Genomic DNA, 13,290 nt, shown 5'->3' on the forward strand with positions numbered 1-13,290 from the left:
CTCCAACTTCCAAAAATATTAAGCTTGGATATTTATGAGTCTTTTGGGTTGATTGAGAACATAGTTGTTGATCAATAATAAAAATAATTCTCTAAAATACAACTTGCCTAATAATTCTGCACACAGTGTATATGTGGCCATTATACTGTATGGAACAACATACGGAGCCCAGTATATACTATATGGAGCAATATATGGGGCCCAGTATATACTGTATGGAGCAATATATGGGGCCCATTATATATTGTATGGAGCAATATATGGGGCCTATTATATACTATATGGGGCCATTATACTGTATGGAGCAATATATGGGGCCTATTAATACTATATGTGGCCATTATACTGTATGGAGCAATATATGGGGCCCAGTATATACTGTATGGAGCAATATATGGGGCCCATTATATACTGTATGGAACAATTATACTGTATGGAACAATTTAGAGGACCCAGTATATACTGTATGGAGCAATATATGGGGCCCAGTATATACTGTATGGAGCAATATATGGGGCCCATTATATACTGTATGGAACAATTTAGAGGACCCAGTATATACTGTATGGAGCAATGTATGTGGCCCATTATATACTATATGGGACCATTATACTGTATGGAGCAATACATGGGGCCAATTATATACTATATGGGGCCATTATACCGTATAGAGCAATATATGAGGCCCATTATATACTGTATGAAGCAATATATGAGGCCTATTATATACTGTATGGGGCCATTATACTGTATGGAGCAATATATGGGGCCTATTAAAATACTATATGTGGCCATTATGCTGTATGGAGCAATATATGGGGCCCAGTATATAGTGTATGGACCAATATATGGGGCCCATTATATACTATATGTGGCCGTTATACTGTATGGACCTGTATATGTGGCTCATTATATACTATATGGGGCCATTATACTGTATGAAGCAATATATGGGGCCCATTATATACTATGTGGGGCCATTTTACTGTGGATCAATATATGAGGCCCAGTATATACTGTATTGGAGCAAAAAAATGTGTCCCTTTATATATTATAAGGGGCCATTATACTGTGGAGCAATAAATGTGGCTCAGTATATACTGTACGGAGCAATATATGGGGCCCAGTATATACTGTATGGAGCAATATATGGGGCCCAGTATATACTATGTGGAGCAATATATGGGGCCCATTATATACTGTATGTAGCAATATATGGGGCCATTATACTGTATGGAGCAATATTTGGGGCCTATTATATACTATAAGGGGCTATTATACTGTATGGAGCAATATATTTGGCCATTATACTGTATGGAACAATACATGGGGCTCATTATATACTATATGGGACCATTATACTTTATGGAGCAATATATGCGGTCCAGTATACAGGGCCGGCGTCAGCACCCAGCGCACCCAGGCAAATGCCGGGGCCCTGAGCAGGCGGGGGGCCCTCTCGCCGTCGGGCACCCCGCCGCGCTATGGGACCCGTTAGCAGAGGAGAGAGGTGCCAGCGCCTGCTCTCCCCCGCTTGCTCAGGGCCCCGGCCCCTGCGCAATACTTACCTCTCCTTGTACCTCCGCAGCAGCTCCGGTCTCTTCCTCGTCCTCTGACAGTGTCTCAGGTCAGAGGGTGCGTTGACGTGTTTCCTCCGCGCTCTCTCCTGAGCCGTAACAGCACAGAGCGAGAAGACGCTGGCGACGCTGGAGTCCGATTCAGCGGCAGCAGGTGAGAAGCAAGGTGAGTATTTGATTTTTTTTTTATTGTATAGCGGCATGGGGCATTATATGGTGGGGTGGGGGCGTGTGACATCCTGCATGGGGCATTAGAAGTGAGGGGGGTAGAAGTGATATCCTGCATGGGGCATTATAAGGGAGCGGGTGTGTGACATCCTGCATGGGGCATTATATGGTGGGGTGGGGGTGTGTGACATCCTGCATGGGGCATTATAAGGAAGGGGGGGTGTGACACCCTGCATGGGGCATTATAAGGGAGGGGGGGTGACATCCTGCATGGGGCATTATAAGGGAGGGATGTAACATTCTGCATGGGGCATTATAAGGGGGGGTGACATCCTGCATGGGGCATTATAAGGGAGGGGGGGTGACATCCTGCATGGGGCATTATAAGGGAGGAGGTATTTGTGTGACATCCTGCATGGGGCATTATAAGGGAGGGTGTGTGTGACATCCTGCATGGGGCATTATAAGGGAGGGGTGTGACATTCTGCATGGGGCATTATAAGGGGGGGTGACATCCTGCATGGGGCATTATAAGGGAGGTGGGGTGTGGTGAGGCCAGGGACTGGAAATTCATATTCCCAGGTATGAAGGTCTCAGCAGGAATGCTAGTCTGTCTGACTTCAAAGGACCCCAGGGGAAATGGTGTATTCCCCACAGTCAGGATATGACTTAATTACCATTACGTTACTATGCCGGCTCCAAAAGGCAATTACCAAAAGGATGCTATTGCCCAGGATGGCGTTCAGAGGGACACGACAAATGTTTATAACGAGTAATATTGCTTGTCATAGCAGCTGACCAATGTAAGGAATATGCCGTGAGAGAAAGGTATAGTGCTAGGTGTGAGGGACAGCATCATATATTGCATCATTGATGGGATAGTGATTACATAGACCATAAGATGAGAGAGGTGAGATGTTCTGCTTGTGATATAGGACACTGTATTGGAGGTCGGCATACAGGATGGTCAGCAGGGGGTTGGAGGACCATGTGTTCCCCCCTTCTTCCTGCTGCTTCCAGGTAATCAGCATTAACACAATGGGTACCTGGGCCTGCAGTCTCACCTCAGAGAGGACAAAGTATTTACAACAGCATTTGTTTCCCTTCAATACATCAACCCCTGGGAGCCTCCGTTCGATTCCAGAGTGACAAGCCAGGAGAGAATTGAATACAGGTCAGCTAGGATACATACCTTTTGTAGTGCAAACGCCTATTCCTGACAAGAGTATGGGGGAGCTAATTGAATCATGGCAATGAGGAATAGCTAATTGAATTACCTCTGAAGTCAGGGGAAGCTCCTGTGTTAGATCAGTTACCATGCGCACCTTACAATGAGAATATTGCTGGAAAATGGATTATGAAATGTCTGATAGAAGGGAAGAGGAGATTACATGTAAATCGCCTATTTTCTGCCCTGCCCAAGTTACGTATAAATGTGTCCCTCTGTGAGAGAGGAGGGGTCTTCTGTTGAGGGTCACCTGTCGCTACAGATGTGTAGAAAGACACAAGGAACCGCCCTGGACCCAAGACAGCACCCTTCCTGCCGCGTCCAGAGACCTTTGATGAAAGTGTGGTATATTCACTTTTATTCCTTTTAATTTTACTGTATCGTATTACTGCTTCCTTACTGTATTTGTCTGACTACTGTATATATATATCTGGTAACAGCTTGTATATATTGTACCTAGCATCGCTCTTTTGAGTAAATAAATATATAAAATTTATAAGCTCGCTTCACATTATCCTAAACCCGGAACTCATGGAAGTTGTGAGGAAGGATCAGGGGCACGTGGCTCCGATCGGTTTGTGACAGGGGGTGACATCCTGCATGGAGCATTATAAGGAAGTGGGGGGGTGACATCCTGCATGGGGCATTATAAGGGGGGGGGTGAAATCCTGCATGGTGCATTATAAGGGACAGGGGGTGTGACATCCTGCATGGGGCATTATAAGGGGGGGTGACATCCTGCATGGGGCATTATAAGGGAGGGGGGGTGACATCCTGCATGGGGCATTATAAGGGAGGGGGGTGACATCATGAATGGGGCTTATAAGGGAGGGGGGGTGTGATATCCTGAATGGGGCTTATAAGGGAGGGGGTATGTGACATGCTTCATGGGGCTTATAAGGGAGGGGGGGGTGACGTCCTGCATGGAGTGTTATAAGGGAGGGGGGTGTGTGTGACATCCTGCATGGGGCATTATAAGGGAGGGGGGTGACATCCTGCATGGGGCATTATAAGGGAGGGGGGTGTGACATCCTGCATGGGGCACTATAAGGGGCGGGGTGACATCCTGCATCGGGAATTATAAGGGAGGAGGAGTGTGACATCCAGCATGGGGCGTTATAAGGGAGGGGGGAGGTGTGACATCCTTCATGGGGCATTATAAGGGTGTGTGTGACATTCTGCATGGGGCATTATAAGGGAGGGTGTGTGTGACATCCTGCATGGGGCATTATAAGGGAGGGGTGTGACATTCTACATGGGGCATTATAAGGTGGGGGGTGACATCCTGCTTGGGGCATTATAAGGGAGGGGGTGACATCCTGCATGGGGCATTTGTTATGATCTGCTACAAGCACTAAGGAAAGACAGGAGATCTGTCCCTACAATAGAACTAAACTGGATCCCTACGATGTAACGGGGAACCTGATCCTGCGATCAGACCCGCTAAAGTCCTCGGCTAGTCTGTACGAAGACCTATAGATGCAAGGGAGGGATCCCTACAAGAACTAGTGTAGCACCCTGAGGACTCGGCTGCTACAGGGGTATTACACCTCAAGCCAGAGGTGTGGTATTCCACTCCCGGGTAAGGATGGAGTGTGGAACTGAGCTCAGATAGCTGCATACACTACATACATCCCATTTCCGGGGGACAGATCGACGGTACTCCCACCAATATATGTGCAGGTACGATAGTGTCTGTCCCTGGCTGGAGTGGGAGGGGGTTGGAACATCCCAGTAGTGTAGGGGCAGATAGGGGGAGCAGTCTGGGTAATGCTAGGAGCTCATTGGGTGCTGGTCACCTGAGCTCACACATAGAGGGAGTATATAAGGTGGGCACCATCTTAGGACAGGGTCAGTCTTTTGTAGAGTGAGTCAGTCTGTAGCAGAGCAGAGAAACTCAGCCAGAAGGGCTGACAGGGAGTTGTGGTTCCGGCTGGGCCCAGCTCCAAGGCCAAGTCTGAGAGAGAGAGAGGAGTCAGAAGGACCCAGAGAGAAGAAGAAGGAACCCCAAGACCCCAGAATACAAACAGCAGGGTGAAGGGTTGGCACCCAGGGTACCGGATCCCAAGCTGGCAGAGAGAAAAGCACACCTTAGCCAGAGACCGGAGGTCGTGGGCAGGATCTGCCACGACCCTCACTAAATCCACTAGGAAAGCATACCAAGTATAGGGTCAGGGAACCCAGAAGAGGTGTACCCACCAAGAGACCCGAGGGAGCCGGACAAAAGTGGATCCCTAGTGAGAACGGCCAGAAGAGAGGGAAAGTCAGACAGGAGCTCAGGACCACGCTCCAGAATTGCTTGGGGGTTGGCCGAGTCCAGGACCTGGTGGACGCAGCACGGCTCGGGTGGTCGCTTCAGGCCAGAGTGACCATAAGAACACCCGTAAGTAAAAACCCCTGAACTGCACAGCCCGACTCTGAGTCTTCTTGCTTAGCTCTCCTGCACCTGCACAACCACCATCCTCTACATCTGACCCCCTGAGGCTATACCCCTCCCGTTGGGGGTTATACTACCAAAGCTGCACACATACCAACAGCCTCAGCGGACCCTGCTGCAGCGGCGGCCTTTTGACCGCAAATCAACGGGTGGCGTAGTCGACACTAAAGAACACCAATAACATCTATCAAGACTGCCACACACTGAGTTTGACACCCTGGGCACGGACCGGGTCGCCGCCACTCGGAGACTACAACCCCCATCTGATCCGGCTCCGGGTAATCCCCAAACAGCACTGGCCCAGGGGGCGCGTCACTAGGGACTGGGATAAAGTTGGACACCTCCTAGCAGAAATTGTAGCAGTAAAAGACAAACACACAACATAGAACATAGAGGTCAGAAGACCTAGCAAAACTAACAGAGAAAGGTAACAGAGTACCAAGCTAGCTCAAGAGTAGAAAATACAATGAAGTCCAGCAAGACCAGGAGGGCGGAGCCGGATTAAATAGGCAAAAATGGTCATGTGACCAGCAAACTAGAAAAAACCTAACAGGAGAGTTCTAACAGTACCCCCTCTTCTAAGAGGATCCTCCGTATCCCCTAGGACCGGGCTTATCAGGAAACCTCCTGTGAAACGCTCTGACAAGTCTGGAAGCAGAAACATCATCCGCCCTCACCCATGAGTTATCCTCGGGTCCGAAACCCTTCCAAGCGACGAGATACTGCAAACTCCCTCTATACCGTCTAGAATTTAGGATGCGGGAAATTTCATTTTCCCCGTCCTCCACCACCGGAGGAACAGTGGCAGAGGCGTCACCAACCGACACATCAGCTTTTTTCAACAGAGAAACATGAAACACCGGATTAATCTTCCAGGAGGTAGGAACCTCCAACCTAACAGCAGATTGGTTAACTATCTGAAGCACCTTAAAGGGCCCTACAAACTTGGGACCCAATTTTTTCGAAGGAATCCTCAATCGCAGATTCTTAGAGGACAACCAAACCATGTCACCAATAGCAAACGAAACCTCTTGCCGTTTCCTATCAAAGTACCTCTTAGATTTTTTGTTAGCCTCCTGAAGATTATCACGCACATCTGTCCAAACTCTCTCTAAATCACCGGAAAAACTCTCCTCCTCAGGCACAGCCAATACCAATTTGGAAAATGACCCAAAAGACGGATGTCTCCCAGAACAACAAAAAAAAGGCAAACACCCAGCAGAAGAGGATGTATGGTTGTTAAGAGCAAATTCAGCAAGTGGCAGAAACTCAGACCACCCCTCTTGATTGTCTGCCACAAAACAACGCAAGAACTGCTCAACATCCTGGTTCTTTCTTTCTGTCTGGCCATTAGACTCAGGATGATATCCGGATGAAAACGACAAATGAACTCCCAACCTGTCACAAAAGGCACGCCAAAAACGAGCCACGAACTGAGGTCCCCTATCAGAAACAATGTCAGTAGGAACGCCATGTAGTCTGACAATTTCCTTGACAAAGGCCTTAGCGAGTGTCTTAGCGCAAGGCAGTTTGATGAAGGGAACCAAGTGACACATCTTGCTAAAACGTTCCACGACCACCCAGATGACCGTGAAACCTTCAGAGGGGGGAAGGTCAGTATTAAAGTCCATAGCCAGATGTGTCCAAGGTGCACTAGGAACCTCCAGAGGGCAAAGCAACCCCGCAGCAGGAGCATGCGAAGACTTAGATCTAGCACACACAGTACATTGACGCACCCACTTAATGACTTCCTTCTGTCATCCAGGCCACCAAAAACTGCGACCCACAAGTCTCTTGGTCTCAGAAATTCCTGGATGACCTGCCAACCGAGACTCATGACACTCAACAAACAAATCTCTCCTAAAGGTCCTAGGCACAAACAACCTCCCATGGGGAGTGTTAGATGGGGCATTCTCCTGAGCTTTAAGAATCTCATCCTCCAAAACGGAGTCCAAAGCAGCAATCACAACACCTTCTTGTAAAATGCTCTCCTCCTCCTCCTCAGCACTGACCATGGGAGAAAAGCTGCGAGACAAAGCATCCGCTTTAACATTCTTGGTACCCGGGATGTAAGTAACGGAAAAATTAAACCGCGAGAAAAAAAGTGCCCACCTAGCCTGACGGGCATTCAAGCGCTTGGCAGCATCAAGATAGATCAGATTTTTATGATCAGTGAAAACCTGAATGGGAAATTCAGCACCTTCCAAGAGATGACGCCAGTGTTCAAATGCAAGTTTAATAGCCAGCAATTCCCGATTACCAATATCGTAATTAAGTTCAGTCTCAGAAAATTTTTTTGAAAAAAAGGCACAGGGATGTACTCCATCCTTGCTTTCCTGAGACAACACCGCACCAACCCCGACAGAAGAAGCATCAACCTCAACCAAAAACGGCTTAGTCACATCAGGCTGCATAAGGATGGGAGCAGAGGTGAACCTCTCCCTTTCAAAACACAAAAGCTTCAATGGCCTCAGTAGTCCACTGAACCGCATTAGCACCTTTCCTGGTGAGATCGGTCAGCGGTTTGACAATAATAGAAATTTATTTTATGAATTTTCTGTAATAATTGGCGAAACCCAAAAACCTCTGTATCGATTTCAAACCAATAGGCCTAGGCCATTCCTGCACAGCTTGAACTTTAACCGGGTCCATCTCAAAACCTTCACTGGAGATAATGTAACCCAAAAAACTAATTCTCTGTACAGCGAACTCACATTTCTCTAGCTTAGCAAAAAGCGAATTGTACATTAATAACTGTAAAACCTCACGTACGCTCCGCCAATGAGACTCCAGATCAGGCGAATAAATCAGAATGTCATCCAAATACACAACCACATTTTTGCCGATCAAAGGTCTAAGGATGTCATTAATAAGATTCTGAAAAAATGCTGGAGCATTGGTAAGACCAAAAGGCATAACAAGATTCTCAAAATGACCCACAGGAGTGTTAAAAGCAGTCTTCCATTCATCACCCTCCTTCATGCGCAACAAATTGTATGCCCCCCGGAGATCAATTTTAGAGAACCACTTGGCCCCCACTAACTGGTTAAACAAATCAGGAATCAATGGCAGTGGGTAAGGATTGCGTACAGTAATTTTATTAATCTCACGAAAGTCCAGACAAGGACGTAAACAGCCATCTTTTTTTTTAACAAAAAAAAATCCAACAGCCACAGGAGACTTGGAAGGCCTAATGTGACCGGCGGCCAAGCTTGTCTGTATGTATTCCTCCAAAGCCTTTCTCTCAGGAATAGTAAGATTAAATAAACGACATTTAGGAAGAGTCGCTCCAGGACTTAATTTCATTGGTAGACCAATCCAGTACAGGATTATGCAATTTTAACCAGGGCAACCCCATTATTACTGGAGAAGGCAAAATATTCAATACTACCAAATCCAAATTCTCTTGATGAGCACCATTAATAGTGAGGGGAAACTCACAGACCTTGTGAGTAACACTCTTCAAGGGAGAGCCATCAACAGAAACCACAGCAATAGGGAATGACAAAGGTTTAGGTTTTAATGTAAGTTTTTCCAAGAATCCCCCATCAATCACATTCAGAGTAGAACCACAATCCACAAATACTCGAAATTCAATTCATTCTTCCTGAGCAGCGGTAGTAGCAGATAGGAATACTCCCTTAGTATTTAAACAGGCTGTACGTGCATAACTGACCATTTTTTTTTCTTTGTTCATACAAAGAACACAGTTCTTAATAAAATGACCAGAATTTCCGCAATAGAAGCACAAACCTTCAGAAAGCCTGCGGTCTTTTTCCTGAGAGCGGGGTGTCATCGCCCCAATCTCCATCGGCTCTCCTTTGTCAGCACAGACCCTCTCAAGACTCGGAGCTGACATAGCAGAGGATTTGCTCTCATTAACCCTTGCACGCAGTCTCCTGTATACCCGTATAGCTAATTGCATAGCCTCCTGCAAGTTTCCAGGTGTGGGATAAGCAATCAGTAAATCTTTAACCCTTTCACCTAGCCCCGCAAGAAACAAACTTTTCAAAGCTGAATCGTTCCACCCCACCTGGGCAGACCACCGACGGAAGTGAGAACAATATTTTTCCACATTACCTGATCCCTGCCTCAAACGTCTCAATTCAGACTCAGCAGATGAGACACGATCAGGATCATCGTACAACATACCCAAAGCAGGAAAAAAACTATCCACTGATCTAAACCACGGATCACTAGGTTGGAGAGAAAAAGCCCATCCCTGAGGATCCTTGCGCAAAAGTGACATTATGAACCCTATGCGCTGTGATTCATCACCAGAGGATCCGGGTCTTAAACGAAAATACAATAAACAAGCATCTTTAAAAGAAAAAAAATCTTGTTGTTCACCAAAAATAGATCAGGCAGACGTACCTTTGGCTCCACAAAATGTGCTCCAGAACAGCTACTCACGTGTTGTTGGAGCTCGGCCACCTCCAGAGAGAGTCCCTGCAAGCATTGAGCCAAATCTTGAACCGAGACCATGATGGAAACTTGAGGTCTTTCCTTAGAGAGATTTTTTGGGCTGGACTTACTGTTATGATCTGCTACAAGCACTAAGGAAAGACAGGAGATCTGTCCCTACAATAGAACTAAACTGGATCCCTACGATGTAACGGGGAACCTGATCCTGCGGTCAGACCCGCTAAAGTCCTCGGCTAGTCTGTACGAAGACCTATAGATGCAAGGGAGGGATCCCTACAAGAACTAGGGACTGGGATAAAGTTGGACACCTCCTAGCAGAAATTGTAGCAGTAAAAGACAAACACACAACATAGAACATAGAGGTCAGAAGACCTAGCAAAACTAACAGAGAAAGGTAACAGAGTACCAAGCTAGCTCAAGAGTAGAAATTACAATGAAGTCCAGCAAGGCCAGGAGGGTGGAGCCGGATTAAATAGGCAAAAATGGTCATGTGACCAGCAAACTAGAAAAAACCTAACAGGAGAGTTCTAACAGCATTATAAGGGAGGAGGTGTTTGTGTGACATCCTGCATGGGGCATTATAAGGGAGGGGGGTGTGTGACATCCTGCATGGGGCACTATAAGGGCGGGTGAAATCCTGCATGGGGCATTATAAGGGATGGGGGGGTGACATCCTGCATGGGGCATTATAAGGGAGGGCGGTGTGTGACATCCTGCATGGGGCACTATAAGGGGGGGGTGAAATCCTGCATGGGGTATTATAAGGGAGGGGGGTGACATCCTGCACGGGGCATTATAAGGGAGGAGTGTGACATCCTGGATGGGGCGTTATAAGGGAGGGGGGGGTGACATCCTTCATGGGGTATTATAAGATTGTGTGTGACATCCTGCATGGGGCATTATAAGGGATGGTGTTTGTGACATACTGCATGGGGCATTACATGGGAGGGGGGTGACATCCTGCATGGGACATTATAAGGGAGGGGGGGTTATGTGACATCCTGCATGGGGCTTTATAAGGGAGAGGGGGTGTGACATCCTGCATGGAGCATTATACCGGTGGGGGTGACATCCTGCATGGGGTATTATAAGGCTGGGTGACATCCTTCATGGGGCATTATAAGGGAGGCAGAGTGTGACATCCTACATGGGGCATTATAAGGTGGGGTGTGACATCCTGCATAGGGCATTATAAGGGAGGGTGTGTGTGTGACATCCTGTATGGGGCATTATAAGGGAGGGGGTGTGTGACATCCTGCATGGGCCATTATAATGGAGGGGGGTGTGTGACATCCTGCATGGGGCACTATAAGGGGGGGTTGAAATCCTGCATGGGGTATTATAAGGGAGGGGGGTGACATCCTGCATGGGGCATTATAAGGGAGGAGTGTGACATCCTGGATGGGGCGTTATAAGGGAGGGGGGGTGTGACATCCTTCATGGGGTATTATAAGGGTGTGTGTGACATCCTGCATGGGGCATTATAAGGGAGGGTGTGTGTGACATCCTGCATGGGGCATTATAAGGGAGGGGGATGACATCCTGCATGGGGCATTATAAGAGAGGGGGGTGTGACATCCTGCATGGGACATTATAAGGGAGGGAGGATTATGTGACATCCTGCATGGGGCTTTATAAGGGAGAGGGGGTGTGACATCCTGCATGGAGCATTATACCGGGGGGGGTGACATCCTGCATGGGGTATTATAAGGCTGGGTGACATCCTTCATGGGGCATTATAAGGGAGGCAGAGTGTGACATCCTGCATGGGGTATTATAAGGTGGGGTGTGACATCCTGCATAGGGCATTATAAGGGAGGGTATGTGTGTGACATCCTGTATGGGGCATTATAAGGGAGGGGGTGTGTGACATCCTGCATGGGCCATTATAAGGGAGGGGTGGGTGTGACATCCTGCATGGGGCACTATAAGGGGGGGTTGAAATCCTGCATGGGGTATTATAAGGGAGGGAGGTGACATCCTGCATGGGGCATTATAAGGGAGGAGTGTGACATCCTGGATGGGGCGTTATAAGGGAGGGGGGATGTGACATCCTTCATGGGGTATTATAAGGGTGTGTGCGACATCCTGCATGGGGCATTATAAGGGAGGGTGTGTGTGACATCCTGCATGGGGCATTATAAGGGAGGGGGGTGGCATCCTGCATGAGGCATTATAAGGGAGGGGGGTGTGACATCCTGCATGGAGCAATATACCAGGGGGGGGTGACATCCTGCATGGGGTATTATAAGGGAGGCGGAGGGTGACATCCTGCATGGGGCATTATAAGGTGGGGTGTGACATCCTGCATAGGGCATTATAAGGGAGGGTGTGTGTGCGACATCCTGTATGGGGCATTATAAGGGAGGGGGTGTGTGACATCCTGCATGGCCCATTATAAGGGAGGGGGGGGGTGAAATCCTGCATGGGGCATTATAAGGGGGGGAGGGTGAAATCCTGCATGGGGCATTATAAGGGACGAGGGGTGTGACATCCTGCATGGGGCATTATAAGGGGGGGTGATACCCTGCATGGGGCATTATAAGGGGGGGGGTGAAATCCTGCATGGGGCATTATAAGGGAGGGGGTGTGACATCCTGCATGGGGCATTATAAGCGAGGGGGGTGTGTGACATCCTTCATGGGGCATTATAAGGGAGGGCGGTGACATCCAGCATGGGGCATTATACCGGGGTGGGGTCACATCCTGCATGGGGTATTATAAGGCTGGGTGACATCCTGCATGGGGCATTATAAGGGAGGCGGAGTGTGACATCCTGCATGGGGCATTATAAGGTGGGGAGTGACATCCTGCATAGGGAATTATAAGGGAGGGTGTGTGTGTGACATCCTGTATGGGGCATTATAAGGGAGGGGGTGTGTGACATCCTGCATGGGCCATTATAAGGGAGGGGGGGTGTGACATCCTGCATGGGGCATTATAAGGGGGGGGTGAAATCCTGCATGGGGCATTATAAGGGACGAGGGGTGTGACATCCTGCATGGGGCATTATAAGGGAGGGGTGTGACATCCTGCATGGGGCATTATAAGCGGGGGTGAAATCCTGCATGGGGCATTATAAGGGAGGGGGTGTGACATCGAGCATGGGGCATTATAAGCGAGGGGGGTGTGTGACATCCTTCATGGGGCATTATAAGGGAGGGCGATGACATCCTGCATGGGGCATTATAAGGGAGGGGTGTGACAATCTGCATGGGGCATTATAAGGGGGGGTGACATCCTGCATGTGGCATTATAAGGGAGGGGGGTGACATACTGCATGGGGCATTATAAGGGAGGAGGTGTTTGTGTGACATCCTGCAAGGGGCATTATAAGGGAGGGGGGTATGACATCCTGTATGGGGCATTATAAGGGGCGGGGGTGAACTCCTGCATGGGGCATTATAAGGGACGAGGGGTGTGACATCCTGCATGGGGCATTATAAGGGGGGGTG

The sequence above is a fragment of the Phyllobates terribilis genome, unplaced genomic scaffold (genome assembly GCF_046119375.1).
Source record: "Phyllobates terribilis strain yellow unplaced genomic scaffold, ASM4611937v1 Scaffold_13__5_contigs__length_258822181, whole genome shotgun sequence".
NCBI lineage: Eukaryota > Metazoa > Chordata > Amphibia > Anura > Dendrobatidae > Phyllobates > Phyllobates terribilis.